The sequence below is a fragment of the Pimephales promelas genome, chromosome 25 (genome assembly GCF_988280905.1).
Source record: "Pimephales promelas chromosome 25, fPimPro1.hap1.1, whole genome shotgun sequence".
Classification (NCBI taxonomy): domain Eukaryota; kingdom Metazoa; phylum Chordata; class Actinopteri; order Cypriniformes; family Leuciscidae; genus Pimephales; species Pimephales promelas.
In genome coordinates, this window is record NC_142793.1 from 15,992,797 (window position 1) to 16,009,649 (window position 16,853).

The 16,853-nt window shown below is 38.2% G+C and overlaps 1 long non-coding RNA gene across 1 annotated transcript; it reads right to left on the bottom strand.

Moving 5' to 3' along the window:
* Positions 1–7,839: 7,839 nt before the first annotated feature.
* On the bottom strand, positions 7,840–15,340 carry LOC120460277 (uncharacterized). The gene is made up of 4 exons (XR_005617923.2): positions 15,139–15,340; positions 14,970–15,054; positions 10,661–10,819; positions 7,840–8,476 (listed from the first exon to the last, which is right to left on the bottom strand). It is a non-coding gene; the product is annotated as an uncharacterized LOC120460277 (long non-coding RNA).
* Positions 15,341–16,853: the final 1,513 nt, after the last annotated feature.

The window sequence follows — 16,853 nt, forward strand, 5'->3', positions numbered from 1 at the left end:
TGAGCTGAAAAAATGAGCCCATGGGTGTGTAATAACTGTATTTTCCTCCATTTCTTCTCCTTTCGTCACAGTCCTGTGTGGCATTTTTAACCAACTAAAATGGCACCAGATGCAACAGGGCTCAGACATTTTGACTTGAATTGGGAAACCATATGTTCAGATAAGTCATGGTTTCCCTTTTCCCACAGGCAGGGGCCAGTGCATCTGTGAGGAAAAGCACTGGTGGCCAGGAAGCCTTGCTTTACGACTTTACACAAGAGCTTACGGTCTTGGACAGCATTACTTAGGCATAAGGGTTTTTGTTTTAAAAAAAGGAGAGAAACGAGGATGTAATTGGGAATGATTGAGATGTGATTCTTTTAGCCTTACTCAAAAAGAAAAAGCCTTAAAATTGACAGAAATTTAAGTTTAAAATAAAATAAGTTTACTTGGTTCATCCGAATATGAAATTTGTGTCATCAAGCTTCTTAAGAAAGAAGAACCTCTAAGCTGCTCTTTTCTATACAAAGCACAATTGAATCTTTACATCACACATATGGCTTCAGAGGACTTTGAATATAGCACACAGGATATATGGACCACTTTTATGATGCTTTTTCTCCTTTTTGGAGCTTGACAGCCCCAGTCCCCTTCTACTTTTATTATATGAATATCTCTTGTTGTGTTTCACCTATGAAAGTGTGAGTAAATGATGACAGAATTCATGTTTGAGTGAATTATTTTTAAAATGAACAACAATTTAACTGCAGGTTTTTTTTTTTACATAAAATTCTAAAATATATAAATATTTAAAATTAGTGAGCATATTTCTGCTTGTTTGGTTAATGAGCTGTGGAAAACCCTTTGGCACTGGCTTTATTTCACCAGCTCACTTCAGATTCTCTGTGACTTCAGTCAAGTGAAGTTACTACCTCTCTCTTTTTTTAATATACTGCACTTCTTGCCCTTATGAACCTGTTGAGAGCCTCTGAAAGGGACCTGAGGAGTGCTACTGGTCCCTGAAAATAGTGCTGACTGTTGGGCCGAAAGGGGGAGAGTCTGCTTTTATTCAGTGCCTAAGATAACAGCATACAGAATGATAGACTTCTCTGAATTGTTTGTTCCTCTCGCTTATTGTTCTTCCCCCCATTCATTGAGTCTCTTAGCCGCACTTGAGGGGGGCCGTCACAGGTAGGAAGGCAACCGAGCTTATTCCCAGCACATGCTTGATTGCCTCCTTATAGACTCTCACTCTCAAGGCTCTGAAAGGCCTTGGCGGCCTGGTGAATAAACTACTGCTCGCTTCCATAAACTTTTTCTCCTCCCGAATTTTCCGAGGATGTGAGCAGAGGAGCTCAGAGCCAGGCTCGGGGAAGCGTCTGAAAGGGAGTCTGTTTGAGAATCAAAGCCCACTGGGTCCACCCTCCCTGCACACGCACAAAGAACGGGGTGCAACAGACCCTGCCTACCGAAAAGCAAACTTCTTATTTTCACCAGTGCAGGTACGGCCTGTTAAACCACGTAGCGAAAACTACATTTCTTTAATGAACAAAATATCTAAACGTGCATCATTTCTTGAAGACATTGGTTGCCAACCATTAAGCTTCCGTTGGGAATCTGATAGTGAATGAAGATCAATTCATAGCTCATAGTAGCTGTACAGTGAGTGATTGTTTGTTGAAATCTGTCTGACTGTCTTGTCTCCTTCCTGTGGATTGTTCTTCTTTTGTTAATGAGGATAGGCTGAAAGTGGAACATGCTGGGCTTTGGTACCAGATCTTTAACTACTTTAAAGACATGTTAACTATTACCATCAACGTCAAAGGCTGTTAAGCCAACAAGACAATGCGGATGCCGACAAACGTGCTTTTACAGATCACAAGAAAGGGATTGAGTCATGTCATGCCAAAGAGTTAGACAAAGAAATCACAACAGATCTTATGTAAAAAGAACAACGCTTGCATAATAGTAGTTTTGGACCCTAAACTGATTGATTTAACAAAAGAGATCAGAGATGAAGCAATTCACAATTTTTTTGACTAAGAACAGAATGACACCTCTTTGAAATCAGAAAATATTGTTGCCATTCAGACTTGGCGCCTTCAATGCTTTCTGGATTTAACTGAGCTTTTTTGGCTTAATCGCATATTGAATGAAATCTTAGCGTTTGAGAGACCAAAAGCAGTAGTTCAGGACCTTTTTTAACTTGTTAACTGTCACCCCCCTCTTTTTTTTTTTTTTGATTAAACTTAAATGGTTGTAATTCAACAATGCTTTGGAAAATAGACGTAAAATTGGTCTTGTTTTAAAGTAGACATTTGGCAGATTTTTGTCAAAGTGAAATAAATTAAGAAAGTGAACCAGAAAAAAGTTATAGAGCGCAGAGAGAAGCCCTCGCCCTCAGAGTATAATGGATGTGACTGTGATTACAAGAGGTGAAAACGATATAAATGCTGATCATTTTCTCACACAAACCGCTCGTTTCGTGTCTTAGGCCATCAATGTGTATTTACATTTATGAGTCATTAAATCATGTTTAATTTGGACTTCTCTGTGCATGATCTATGAGGAAGACCCCATAGACCTTCATTATATGACTGACAGACAAGAACGGTTTGACCTAAAAATATCAAAATTGAAAATACTGTGGAAACAAAGACACCTACATCTTGGATGCCCTTGAGATAAGCTAAAACATATCAAAAATTAATTTCAAAGTGAACTATCCCTTTAAGTGGTGTATTGCTTTAATTGGACACACACACTCACACCTTAATGAAAAATCTCCTCGTTAAAGCATTTCCATCATAGTTCATCGCTAAATGACACCGAAGGCCACTGTGTACAATGACTGACAGCCTGAGGAGTGACATCATGAACCTGGACACCCCAAGCAGTGGCCAAATCCCCTTAAGATCACAGGATCTCTCTGCTTTAAAGCCACTGTTTATAATCTGACTTATCACTGAGTCACTCAGGGTTGATGCAGAAGATTAGAAACAATCTCAAAGAAATATGAGAGAACAGCTTTTCGTGGCTTTTGTTGCCGGCCTTGACCCCATGTGTCTTCCCAGTCGAGAGAAACTATAAGCTTAGATCAAGGACAACATTAAAGGGAGAGAGAAAGAATAAGAAGTAAATGTATTCATAAAATCAGTAGGCCCCTGGGAATGGGATTTATGTAGAGCGAGCTGTTACCTTTCATATGGGAACCTGTTTAAGTTGTCTAACTGAGAGAAACACTGACTGAATTTTGACAGAATTGTTTTTGTGTTGTTGACGAAAGTAAATCTCAAAGTAACGCATAAAACGGCAAAAGAGACGTTTCTTAAGGAATTCTTTTCTGTCCCATCTGGAGCGACGCTTAATGGATAGCGGATCCCCCCGCATACACCCCCGAACCCCATCTTATTCAAGTGAAGTTGTCCATTAATTAATCTCTGTTTTTCTCTCCAAACACTTCTTCTGTCGCTCCTCTCTCCTTTCATGGTCGTTTTACACACACACTCGTGAGCAGCACTATGGGAAAGAAAGCCCTATAGTCAGCCACAAGTGTCTTAATTAAGGCAGAGAATTGCAAGCAGGCTCAGCTTATTTGAGATTCCTTTCTTGCATGCCGAAAGAAGCCAGGGAGAAGTGTGAAGTTGCACTTTAAGTTCAGCTTGTTTGCCACTGCCAGTATAAGGTCTTAATAGATACAATGACTTGGAGAGGTTTTCAAATTAAAACTGGCAAGACCCCTCCACTGCCCATGCCATTCACTCTCATTATTTCCAATATGAGGAGCTGAAAGGGAGAAGAATACAGCATCTTCAAAGTCCCCCTTCAAATAACCCTTGTTGGTAATTAACAGCGATAGTTATCGTCTTAGTTTGTCATGGAGAGACGAGGGTGAAGGTTCTGGGTGTCTGAGTCTCTCATTTCAATTGCTGTGAATTAAATACTGTTTCATTTCTCAAGGAAGCTTTCCAGAAATGTGTCGATTGTTGTGGAATTAATGAGCAGAACTCAGGGAGACTGACAACACTGCCTCTGAATATGCTCAGACGACAATCTTATTGCTCATGAGATCTGAAATCGTCTTTATTTTGGTATATTTTAAATGGTTAGTTCACCTAAAGATTCATTCAGTCATTATTTACTCACCCTCATGTCGTTCCAAACTTGTTAGACTTTAAGACCAAATGAAGATATTTTAATGAAATCTGAGAGCTTTCTGTCTCTCCATTAACAGCAGCGCTTCCACTTTTTACCACAGCACTTGTTTTGCTTGATAAAATTGAGGTGGATAGTTGAGGTGAGTAGTTGTGGATCTCCCAATGGAAGGACAGAAAGCTCTCAGATTTCGTTAAAAAAATCTTCATTTGTGTTCCAAAGATGAACAAAAGCCATATGGGTTTGGAAAAACATGAGAGTGAGAGTGAACACTAACACTTTAAAGATATTCAAGTATATTTGTCTATAGATTAAAACCAGATACAAATGAGACATTTTAGACAATAGAGTTATACAGGTATCGTGAATGTCATGGATTCGATCATTTGGAAATCTTGGAAGAGTTTGACGAGAAATTTTTGAATTCATACGAATTTTTTCGACTAGTTTAAGGTTTGTTATCTTTGTGAATCTGAGCACAGTTTAAGACATTGATAAAATCTGTATTAAGTCACATGTGAGAATGGGGAATTTTTCTCAGGAGAAAATCCTGAGAAACAGGAGACCTCATATAGTTATTTATTTTAATATATTATGTTTATTTTATGTACTCTTAATTTAATCAAATTGTTGTCTTGATATGAATATGCCTGTCAAAAGTTTGGAATAATTAAGATTTTTTTTAATGTTTTAGAAAGAAGACTCTTATGTTGCATTTAGTTGATCCAAATACATCAATGTTGTGAAATATCTTTGCAGTTTAAAATAAAAGTTTTCAATTTAAATATGTGATAGCAAAGTTGAATTTCCAGTAGCCATTACTCCAGTTTTCAGTGTTACATGATCCTTCAGAAATCATTCTAATGTGCTGTTTTTTTTCTTAAACCATAAAAAAACTTTTGACCAGTATAATTAATTTATATAGTTATTTGTAATATATAATTATTTATTATATGACCTCATTTCTCTTTCAACCAGAATCTGTTTAATATTGCGTGCTACTTGAAGATTTGGCAGTTTCTCTAAAAGCAGTCCAACAGTCTTGTGGCCAAGTCCTTGGACGTGACTTGGCTCAATGTCTACTAAGAATACTGTTCTCTTTGAGACGACGGCCCTGAATTCATCCTCATTTTCACTCATCTTTTCAAACTGCCCCTTTTGTTCAAATCAAGAGATGGGAGAAACCATCAGTATGTAAATTGCATGCTCATATGAGACTTGCTCATGTTGCTCTATCTATTGAGCCACCCTTTCTATTCCCAGATTTATCCCTAAAAAAAGAGAAACAATTATTTGGATGACAAAAGAGTGGGGGGTAACGACTCGTAACGCACGCAAGAGAAATCACATTGGTGGGGGAATTACAGAATAATTACACATATGCCCGGACTGCCAGCATTCATGGGCTCTGACAATATTTTAAGGATTAGAGATGTTAGTGGCGCGGCCCTCTGCTAGAGAAGGAGCTCGAAGATGCATTCAAATGCAAAAGCATACCGTTAGGAGGGGGTAATGCCGTCTGTCTGTACCGCTCGATACACTTTTGTGAAGGGCGTCCCATCCAACAGATTCGGCCACTTGATGCCCAGATCTGCTCTCAGGGAAGAAGTAGTTAACAAAGACGGACAGCCTCTTTAGGATAAAAGTAATTATCTTGAAGCTGATAAAAGTACTGCTTGACTGAAAACTATAACAGATAGCATATTTTTGTCTTGAACGTAATCCGAAAAGTTGAATGCATGACATGGAACAGTTTGATTTGGAGGACGAAAAAAAACAAAAACATTAAAAATATGTTTTTTTGCTGATTTCCTACAATGACCTAGATCAACGGAAAGGCCGAAAAAGTATATTCTTTTAAAATGAATATTCCAGTTTCAACACAAGTTAAGCTTGATTGACCACATTTGTGGCATAATATTAATCACCTCACAAAATAATCTTGATTTGACGCTTATTTTCTTGTAAAAAGGCAAAAATGGAAGATACATTGGTTCACTTAAAATAGAAGTGAATGAGGACAATTTATGGGGGATTTAAAAGCACAAATGTGAAGCCCTACATTATTATTTTCTCTATTGTCTGAGCTGTAGAGTGGTTTAAATAATTTCTAGTCATTTTAAGAGTTTTAGTGTTTATGACATTACGTTATCATGGCAACAAAGTTATAAAATTGGAAATAACTTAACACAGAAAAGTGATTTTATCACACGTACAACATGCTAAATTGCATATAGGTATTGTGGCTATACAATTAGAAAAGGAGTATTTTAACGTGTACGGATTGGCTCCAATCATTTCCATTGTAAGTGCCTCATTGTAACCCAGATTTTTGCGTTTCTTTTCTTTTTTTTTAAGAAAAGGAGCGACAAGCGGCAAATCCACAAATGCCCAACTTGTATTAACACCTGAACATTCCTTTGATGATAATCACTATTTGCATTTACACCCCCACCCCTCAAAAGTTTATTTTTAAATTAGCCTATATGATTTTTCTAACATTTTAAAGCTGCAAGCAGCAGTATCTTGTCTGTACGGTCCATGAAATTCCCTCATTGTTGATGTTTAGACATGGAAATGTAAGGCATTCATGGGAACTAAAGCCATGAAAAATGGATGAAATTACAGTCTGTTCGGGTGAAAGGGCCAGAGCAGGCGAAGCACAAAGGCAGATATTGTGGTGTTAAAAGTCTGGTGGCTCTCTAACAGGTGAAGTCCTCCAGTGTGTGGCGACGACACGTGAATGTGACCGGACAACAGGCGTCCTGCTGGGAAACCACAAAGAGGGAGCAAACACCATAACCACCAAGACACTGAGCGCATCAAGTGCCTGCTTTCACTCTCGCCTAACCTTTGGACTTCTTCAAGTGTTACAGATATGGCACATTTTGGCAAACCAGTGGCAGCCAATGGAAGATGAATGACCAGTGAACGCTTTCATTTGCAGAGACCTCTTTTCAACAGGGGCTAATATGCGGAGAGCAGGCGTAGCTTGGGAATAGCCGCAAGTTCCTCTTTGCTTTTTATCTCTCTGTGTGTGCATGTGTGTGTGACGGCAACCCTTGAGAAATCTGATTTGGGGCCCTGACTGAAAGGAAGGCAGGTTGAGCGTGTGTTATAATCTTAGAGAAGGTATGGTGAACATGACACGGCTCTCAAACTGAGAGCAAAATATGCAAGTGATTGTTTTCTGAAGAGCAACGCATTCGTTTTTTGTCTTATTTGTTGTCTGTACTTTCGTCTCAGATCTACAATTATAAATATATACTGATTATATATAATTGAATTATATAATCTAAGAGTTCTTAGAGATTTAATCTATGTATTCATGTTTTCATTAAAAAAACATTTCTATAACATTTAATTTCATGACTTATGTAAAAATCTATCATGTAAAAGAAAATATTTTTTTATGTCTGTCACAACAACGAAACGGCTACTGTGTGTGTTGGTTGGACCAACCTGACTTTGATTTGGCAGACAAAATTTGTCTTTACATTTCTAATTAACTTATTTCACATACTGCAACTGTAATAGTAATTATAGCCTGATCTAACTAATTTTTAAATTAGACTTTAATTAATTAGACTTTTTTTCTTTTACAGTCTCAAGACTCATTATTCATTCAAGCCGTATGTAAAATATTTAAATACATTTTAATTCAGAAATTGAAAACTTGTTCATTTCAAGACATGTAAAAAACTGATGATACTGGGAAGGACGATATGTCAGTATATCGATAATGCTTTTTTAAAAATATAACTTGACTGACTCTGATTTTGCAAATAACATGCTCTTCTATCTTCAAACAGAGTGTGTCTCTAACATAGACATGTTTCTAATGACGGCCTGAGCTCGACATCACAGACAGCAGCACAAAAAGTCTCTCCATACCAACTCAAAACATCAGTGGGGAGGGGAAGAGACTTTCTGGCCTCTTGAAGTCGGGTCCGACAGTCAACTTGGGGTGTTGATTAGTAACCCCCTGCCAGAAAACGAGCTCGCGTGCCTGCACCATTCGCCACCTCCGGTCGAGGTCTCCAGCATGCCACTCTTTTGAGATCGAGTCAAACTGCAGCCTGAAATGCTGCGGAGAATAAAAGTCCCCTGCGCCGAGGTAGACGTCCAGCAGACTCCCATTCAAGCCCTCGACCTCCATGAAAACGGCAAAATCAGAAACGAAACTTTCGATCTCTGCATCCCGTTCGACTGCGGGAGAATGGTGGGCTTTCATTTTCACGACTCCCCCCACGATCCTTTTGTTCTCACTGGTCCTAATAGTCTTTAGATTTCTCTTTGACCCAGCGAGGGTTATAGACTGCTGAAAGAGTCGCTTTTGTCCCTTGTTTTGAGAATGATAAGAAAAAAAGGGGAAAATAGTCAATAAAATTCAAAAATAAAATTTAAAAAAGAACAAAATGACAAATCCTTTAATATGAAGGCACAAAAAAGGGCCTTTATGATTATTACCATCATTGAGTTTGCTAATGAACACGCATTTCCTAAATTACAAGTTATCGGCCTAATGGCTGTCCTCAGCATATAAAAATATACAGGAGGATCTATGTTTTATTCAAAATCAGATTTATTATCTGGATAAGAATGGGTCCCATAAAAATGTTAGGACGGCCATTGAGAGTCCCCTGGCCCTTTGTGAGTGAGACCCCTCCTCATCTGAAGAAGGAAAGATTTCATGACTGACTGAGAATGAAGAACAGCCTCAGTTCTCAAGTGACTATTTTCCTGACTCTCTCTCTCACTCTCTCTCTAAGCAGTAACACCTACATTGTATGCAGAGAGACAGAAAGCATTGAATAGCCTCAAAAAGAAACCCCATTCACTTCAAGGCAGCTGGGCAGGCCAAGTGTTCAGCCGGCCTTTTTACTCATGGATGAGTTTTTGTGCAAAGCTTGAGGAGAGGCCTCCAGCGCTCCTTCTTTAAGGGAAAGAAAGACAATAAATTTGTCTTGTGAGCATTACTACTGCTCAGTTATTCCACATAGCATTGCACTGTAGCCAATATACAGTTTTGTACTTCTCCTGAACAGTTTTGTGGCCTTTTTGGTCGATTTGATCTGCATTTTCAGCAATTCACTGCCAGGGGCTTGAATAACTGCCAGTCTTAAAAGAGGGTCTTTAGAATGTAAAGGGGGTCAAAGGTCCTGCAAGAATGTATAGATCCTTACAGCCATCAGTCTTGACCATCAGTGGACAGCAGAAAATAACACTGAGTCTAGAGTGGCTGTTCACTTTATGAAGTCCCCTCAGAAAAGAAGAATTGAGGTCCCTCTATGGCCTTTTTTCCAGTTCTTTTCTTTCTCTACCTCTACTTTTAAAGCATTGTGCTTCTCTTGGCTTCTGTCTTCTTTCACCTATGGAATCGTGTTTCCGCCTTAATTACAAAAGGTAATTGTGAGATAAAATCTAAAATTAGAACTAAAGTCACACAGTGAGTTTTTTTGCAATTGCTTTTGGGAGTTAAATTGCGAAATGTAACGGCACATTATGAGACATAAAGTTATTGGGAAATATGAAGTCAAAATTGGAAGCTACAAAGTCACAATTACAAAAAATAAAAATTGCTATTGCTAGATATAATGTCATTTTTATGATTTGAAGTTTCAAAAATCACAATTGCAAGATAAAAATGTACACATTTAAAATTGAAAGTCGCCCAATTGGAAGTAAAGTAGCAATGGATACACTCTAAACAATGCTGGGTTGTTTTAACCCAATTTTGGGTCAAATATGGACAAACCCAGCCATTGGGTTACATTTTTAAATGACATTTTTAACCCAATGTTTGAGTTTGTCCATATTTGACCCAAAATTGGGTTAAAACAACCCAGCATTGTTTAGAGTGTAGATAAAAAGTCAAATTTTGATGTCACAATTGCAATTACGAGGATAAAAAGCTGTAATTGTGAGATATAAAGTCACAATTATCCCAAACAAAGTTGCAATTGAGAGTTACAAAATCACAACTGGAAGTCAAAAAGTCAAAAATGTGCATTACAAAGTAACAAATGGAAGACAAAAAGTTGCAATTGTGAGATATAAAGTCACAAGTCGCAACTTGCAAGTACCCTTTTTTCCTTTAAGGCGGAAATAGGCTTGATATTTGATTTACTGCATTTGGAGGGAGAGATTATGGAGAATTTGAAATCAGGGAAGAATGTCTCATTAAAGACTGAAAGTAAATGATCAACTCAAATTAAGTGTCATCATATAGTGATTTTTGATTCAAAAAACCAGTTCTGTAACATAATTTCCTCTTGTACACTTAAGATCCAGCGACTGGAGTGATTTGAGTCAAGTATGCACCTGTTGCTGCCATATTCTCTCTCCATAAGGAATTATTACTTGTGGAGATTACCATTCATCTGTCCTGCACACATCTCCACACTTTCTGAAGAAGTGGCTTTAACTTTGATGTGTGCCAGACACACAGCTTTTGGGGTACAGAAACCGTTTGTTAGCCTGAGCTTTCTTTGGCCCCGAGAGGTGGGAGGCCAATATCACGCACCTCTTCAGGAAGTGTGCACTGAAAGCACAGAGCAGTGGGGATTCCAGCGGGATTCCATGGGACCAGCAGGCTCCTCCGCTGGTATTATCTTCTCTGGGCAGGAGATCCCAGGCCAGAGCACCCCCACTGGTACTTCCCCATGCCTTTCAACCCCACGGCCTGCAGCACACAGAGAGGAGATTAGGATTAATCTCAGGTCCGACATGCTGATATTAACACCACCTCTCCCACCCTTCACTCTCCGTCAGAAGAAGGAATGGTGTTGCATCTGTTTTTGGAAGTTTAGGTTGGTGAACACATGAAAGTCTAGGACATGGATTATGGCATGTACTAGAAAATAGAGAGATGATCAAAGGTATGGCTTTTTCCAGGAATTAGGATGGGGAATCACTCTCACACCAGCCTTTAAGTTTTCTTACTCTTAAAGACGACATGTCTCTTGACTGGAATTAATTTACTTGCCACATTCTTGAGGATTAAAAATATTGGTGTCTTCTACATCATCCAGAATTTATAAGATGTTTTACTTTTTTGTGATACCTGGTACTAAACAAAATAAAGTTTATTCTGCGGTTCTTTGGAGCAAAGAGCCGTTTTTGTTATAGTTCTTAAATTTGGCTGTATTCTTTGTAGATTATAATTGTTACGTTATCCTACAACATTAAAATATTATAATGTAACATTATTATACTTTCTTAAGATAGATTTCATATGCATGTTGTTTTTTTGTGGAACAAAAAATGGTTCCTCTTTGGCAATTTGGCAAAGTTGTAAAGTCCAGGTTCGGAAAGCAAAAGTCCTCCTCGGGATTTTGTTCCAATCACCTGGATTTGCTAATTAGCACTGTTTTTCAGCGAGGAGATAATTAGTGAAATCAGCTGCTGAGTTCATGGGTGGAATAAAGCAGGACTTTTAGGCCACGTTTACATAAGAACGCTCGCGGGTGAAAATGTAAAAATATTTTTACCGGATGTTCCTTTCGTTTACACGGCGATGCTGTTTTTGTGGCTTAAAAACGCAAAAAAGTGAAACCACCATCCAGAGAGGAAATCTTAAAAACGCTCCACCGTCGCGTTCCCGTGTAAACGGTAAAAACGCTAAAGTCTGCTTGACAGTGAAGGTTGTACGCAGGTGCACGGACTTGGTGTTGTTGTGTGGTAGTGCTTCACGTTGCTGCCTGGAGAGCTCACTACATCCCAATTCACACACTTTTGCGTCACCTAATGCACGCGGATTTCCCACCCAAAACGCTCGTCTAAACGCAGAATAAAAAGTGATAACGCAACGCCACTTTTGCGTTTTCTTTTCAGAATCGTTTCCGTGTAAACATAGCTTAACTTTCTGACCCCTGGACTTTACACCTCAGTCAATAGACTCTTTTTTTTGGTTTGTGTTTTTGGTTCTATTTTTAAGAGTCTTGTTGTTCATAAAAAAGAGGGGTTATTTAAAATGATTATTACAATTTCATGTTTTAGAAAAATAAATTCAAATATAATCCAAAGAATACATAATTACAGTTAAAATGAGGGCTCAACAAAAGAGAGATTTTGAAAAAAAGTAAGTCTACAACGAAATTCCATTCAAAATCACCACAGTGAGGAGTGCACGTCATTTAAGGTGAATTACACCACTGTAGCACATTTGTTTTGTTGTCCGGCTCGACATATTGCTCCAGCAGTGGGAAAAAAGCTAAATGTCATAGTCTAACTTTTTCTCACCCATACCCCTGTTTGCTTATCCCTGTGAGAAAACCCACTCCTTCACAATGTACACGTTTATTTCGCACATTTGCGTACATTTCCCCCCTTTAAGGCCTGGCCAAGGAGAAGCGCAGGAAAAGGACCCACACACAAACCCGCACAGGCATTGAAAAGGCAAAAGTTCTTTGCTGTTATGCAAATATAGCAATCTGTAAATGGTTGAGTGAGAGTTATATTTGAATTAAATGAGGCTTTGCCTTTTCATAACACTGAATTGCAAGCCAAAGTCTCAATACAGAATCCCCACGCCAAGGCCATGCATATTATGCATTTGACGAAATGTGAACTGACACAAATACCATGGCTCACTTTCAATCCGATTACTCGGCTAAACCACATCAATACGAGCCAGCCAACGGGCGCTGGCGTCCCCCATTCAAGTGGCCAGCGAACAACCCCGGCTCCTCCTCAGTACACAAGCGCCTCGGCTACGTCTGCTTTGCCCCATGTTCAACTTATCAGGCGTGCTCAATAGGGCCCTTTCGACAAGGTTCTCTCCCCTGCTCTCTCAGTTCAGGTCTAAAACAAAGCTAAAGATTGTGCTGATGGGCTCAAACTCTCAACACCACCCCTACAAGCGTTTAGCGTTAAATAGGGAGTCCTCCCTCCAAGCACTGAATTTTTTTTGTCCCATTTTAAGCTTATTTAGTGGCTTTTACCATTATGAGCATGCTTCAGCAAGATAAATGGCACAGGTTAGCATGACCAAGGGTCATTTTAATTGCAGCATTGATTGCTTGTTAGCAACAAGCCTTTAATTTAAAGTGGTCTTGACAACCACGAGGATTGTTCCTTTTTTCAGGCTGCATAGCAACGCTTGGGCTTCACTAGAAACACAATTTAACTAGGGCCATTTACAAGCTTTATTTCAAAACAACCTGCCAGGTGCTGAGGACTCTAAAGATATTTGCCGTAACTGTGAAACTTCATGAGATTAAAATGAGAAAGAAAATACATTTGCTACATTGATGTAGCCTGAGCTCCCATGACCAATTTAAATCTAATGAACAGATTCTGTGAGATTTTCTATTCATCTCAAAAGCTTCTTGTTTTCCTTTTAAATGCATGGTCAATTATATTGATAGTATTGTATTGTAATGTATTTAAATAAAATCGTATATTTAAGAGAACAAAGGATGATGATAAATATATTATTCATGGGAAATTGATCATAATTATCTAAGCTAACCAACCATCACAAAAAACCTGAAATATACACAAACCCACCGATTATTTTAAACATTTGTTCCGGTCAAAGCATTTAACGTGTTTGTTCTGAAATTAAAATACTGTGTAAAAGGTTTGAATTAATTTGATATCACTTTTATATATATATATATATAAATATATTAGTAGTTTGAATTGGGTGCAGCATTGCTATCAAAGAAATTTAATTTATAAAACCTCAGGTATTTGAGATGGTATATCTTTAATAGCCTTTGGATGAAGGTTTTTCTTCTTAAAGTTTACTTAGTGCTCACATTCAAATTGTCTTATCCTCCTGCATATAGAAAGCCAAACTTTTGATCGCAATTTCATTTTATGTCATATAAGCCTTTTATTTATATAGGTAACTAAAAACTATTTACATTATGTAAACAACATTATGATTTAGTTTTTTTTACTTAATGACATTTCTAAACAACCATAACTGCATAAAAAAAACATTCATGGAGTCACACTGAGGTTTATCGACTTCAATTAATCAGTTCTGTATAATGTTAAGTTTAAGGTGAGTAATGATGACGAGGAAGCAGTTTAACAGAGATATTGCAATCGTCAACATCCCTCATGCATCAACACCAGCTATACAGGCAGGGTGCGAATTAGGCTGTTTTTAGGGACACTGAAGCATTCATTTAATTTAATACCAAAATATGGATTTAACTAAAGATGATTCACAAAGAAAGCGCTAATGGGAGCCTACAGTATAACAGTTACATTAATGAACACAACTTTCACGCACATCTGATTGATATAAACCGCACCAGAGCCGATCCTGACCTCCCTGGGGCCCTAAGCAAAATTCTGTTAGGGGCCCTCCTACCTGGCCCATGTAAACCTTTTGCAATTGCCACAGTCACACCTGACAGCCCAGTGCTCACTACAATCCTCCCTCCTTTAACTATACTAATTAAAATGTAATTCATAATATCAGAAATATGCACTGTTTCTAGAAAAGGTAAATACTTAATATCAATAATTCACATTTTAAATAGTACAAATTTAATTACTGATATCAAAAATGAATGTGAATGAATAATAGCTAAAATGGCTTGCCATATTGTCAACACCTTGCTTTCCATCTTATTTTATTGTATTATCTATAGTTGTAAGTAAACTGATAATAATTCTCTTGTTTTAAAAGTAGCTTACTAATGAGGAATGCCAACTCGCTCACTGGTGTTTTGCTGGAAAGTGCGCGTTTCATCATTTCGTGCACGCGCATATGAACGATGCGCTTATCTTTTCGGAGCTGCAGTTTGTAAACAAACGCCGTTGCCCTTTGTCGTATTATCAAACATAATAAATAGTTGTATTTTACTCACTTTTTTGTCAGGCACAAAGTCACAGAACACAGCTCTGGAAGTGGCCGGGCATTAGCAAACAAGACACAGAAAGACCAAACGCCAGCTAGAGAGAGATGCACATCAACTTTAGGCTAGGCCACTGTTCATTGCTGGCATCAAACTTGGAGAGGAGAGAACACAAGTCTACCTGATTGTTGTTCCCGAAATTCACTCACATGGCGTTTTTTGCCTCTCTTTTCGCGACCAAAAGGATAGTTCCACTTAATTTTCTCATCGTTGCTGTAAACTTTGATTGACGCGCTTTGACACGAGGGGGAGGCGGGGCCTTGAGTAATTTGCGGGGCCCTGCGTAACTTGCGTAGTGTGCGTATGTGGGCTGATCGGCTCTGATCCGCACGCTCTTATTTCGAGTTGTTTTTAATGTTGTGGATATTTATACAGTTTGCTTCGTATGTTCAGTTCAACAACATTAAGCTGAAGTTAAAAACTTCCCATTCAACTGAACGCGCAGGTAAACACTCAGCATAGCCTATAGGCCTACATGTTCTTATCCGTCCAATAGACGCGTCCTTGAAAGAGCGCAGTTAAGGCTACTTTAACAATGTTATGCCAATTTTATGACCAATTTCATATGCGGCCAACATTACAAGCACACGCAGTATTTTAATTGTTTAATCAAAATTATTGCGAAGGACAATTCAGGCCTATCACTAAATATAAAATGAATCATTATTTAACCCATAACGCAAACCCCAATTTACCCTATAAATCCTAACAACGTCCTTCAAGTGAATAGACAAAGGTTTCTCATGTTTGCTGATTTGTGAGGGTGCAGAGATGTTGCGCGCTCTAACCGACAGAACAGGTGCATGTCTGTCGCAAATCAAAACGCTTTGTGCTGAGACTTGAGTTTGCTCCGGCGTTATGTTTAAAGCAGAGTTAATATCAATTTAATGCTTGTCAATGCTTTTCTGTATTTTGGCTCTTAGTTAATCTCCTGTGTTCTGCCGTGCTTGGATCTACAGAAACAGATGCTGGGCAGTCTTAAAAGGGTTTGCACGAAGCGAAGGGGCGGATTAAGGTGTTAAAACCAGACGCAAATGTAGTGTTAATCATCTAGGCTACGTAAAAATTATGAATTTAATAATAATAAAAAAGTAATCATAATTTGGACTAGGTTATTATTACTCTGGAAAAAAATACATTTACTACAAAAAGCCAAATGAAATTGGTATGGGGTTTGAAATGTAGAAATACAATGTAAAACAATGGCAATGTTAGGCAAAACTGGATGAAATTTTTGTGACTTAGCCTATAGCATGGATCAGTTAACTGTCCTGTCATTTAATTATATATTATTAATATACCAAACTATTTAAGCTATAATATTTTCGTTTATTTCCACCAACAAAAATAATTTCAACAATATTTACTGCGAAAGTCATGGCTATTAGCACAAGTTTTATGTTAAAATTACTAACAGTTTTTTTAAGTTTTGTAATCATTGCATTGTCATTTCACTAAGTTGCTAAGAGTCCAATAATAAAGAACTGATAATAAAATGAAACCAAATCATTTTCGATTCATGTTTAGCTCACCACATATAAGGAGAATATATAATCTCGGCAGTCGGCACAATCTATTATGCAAAAGCGCGCGCGTTGGTGTGTGTCAGGAGGAGGGAAGGCACATTTATGTGGATATAATATCTTAGAAATGTGTCTTTAATGGGTTTAATTCAGCGCCCGACCAGCTGCACTCCCTCTATTTGGTAAAGAGAAAACAATCGTGCCATGGCTTGGAAAGCAAGCAGAAATTAGTTTCGGTCACCGAGGCTAAGCTATATTTCCTGCAAACCATCTGCTTGATAGGTACAATAGAGGGATTTTCAAGTGCAAGAAA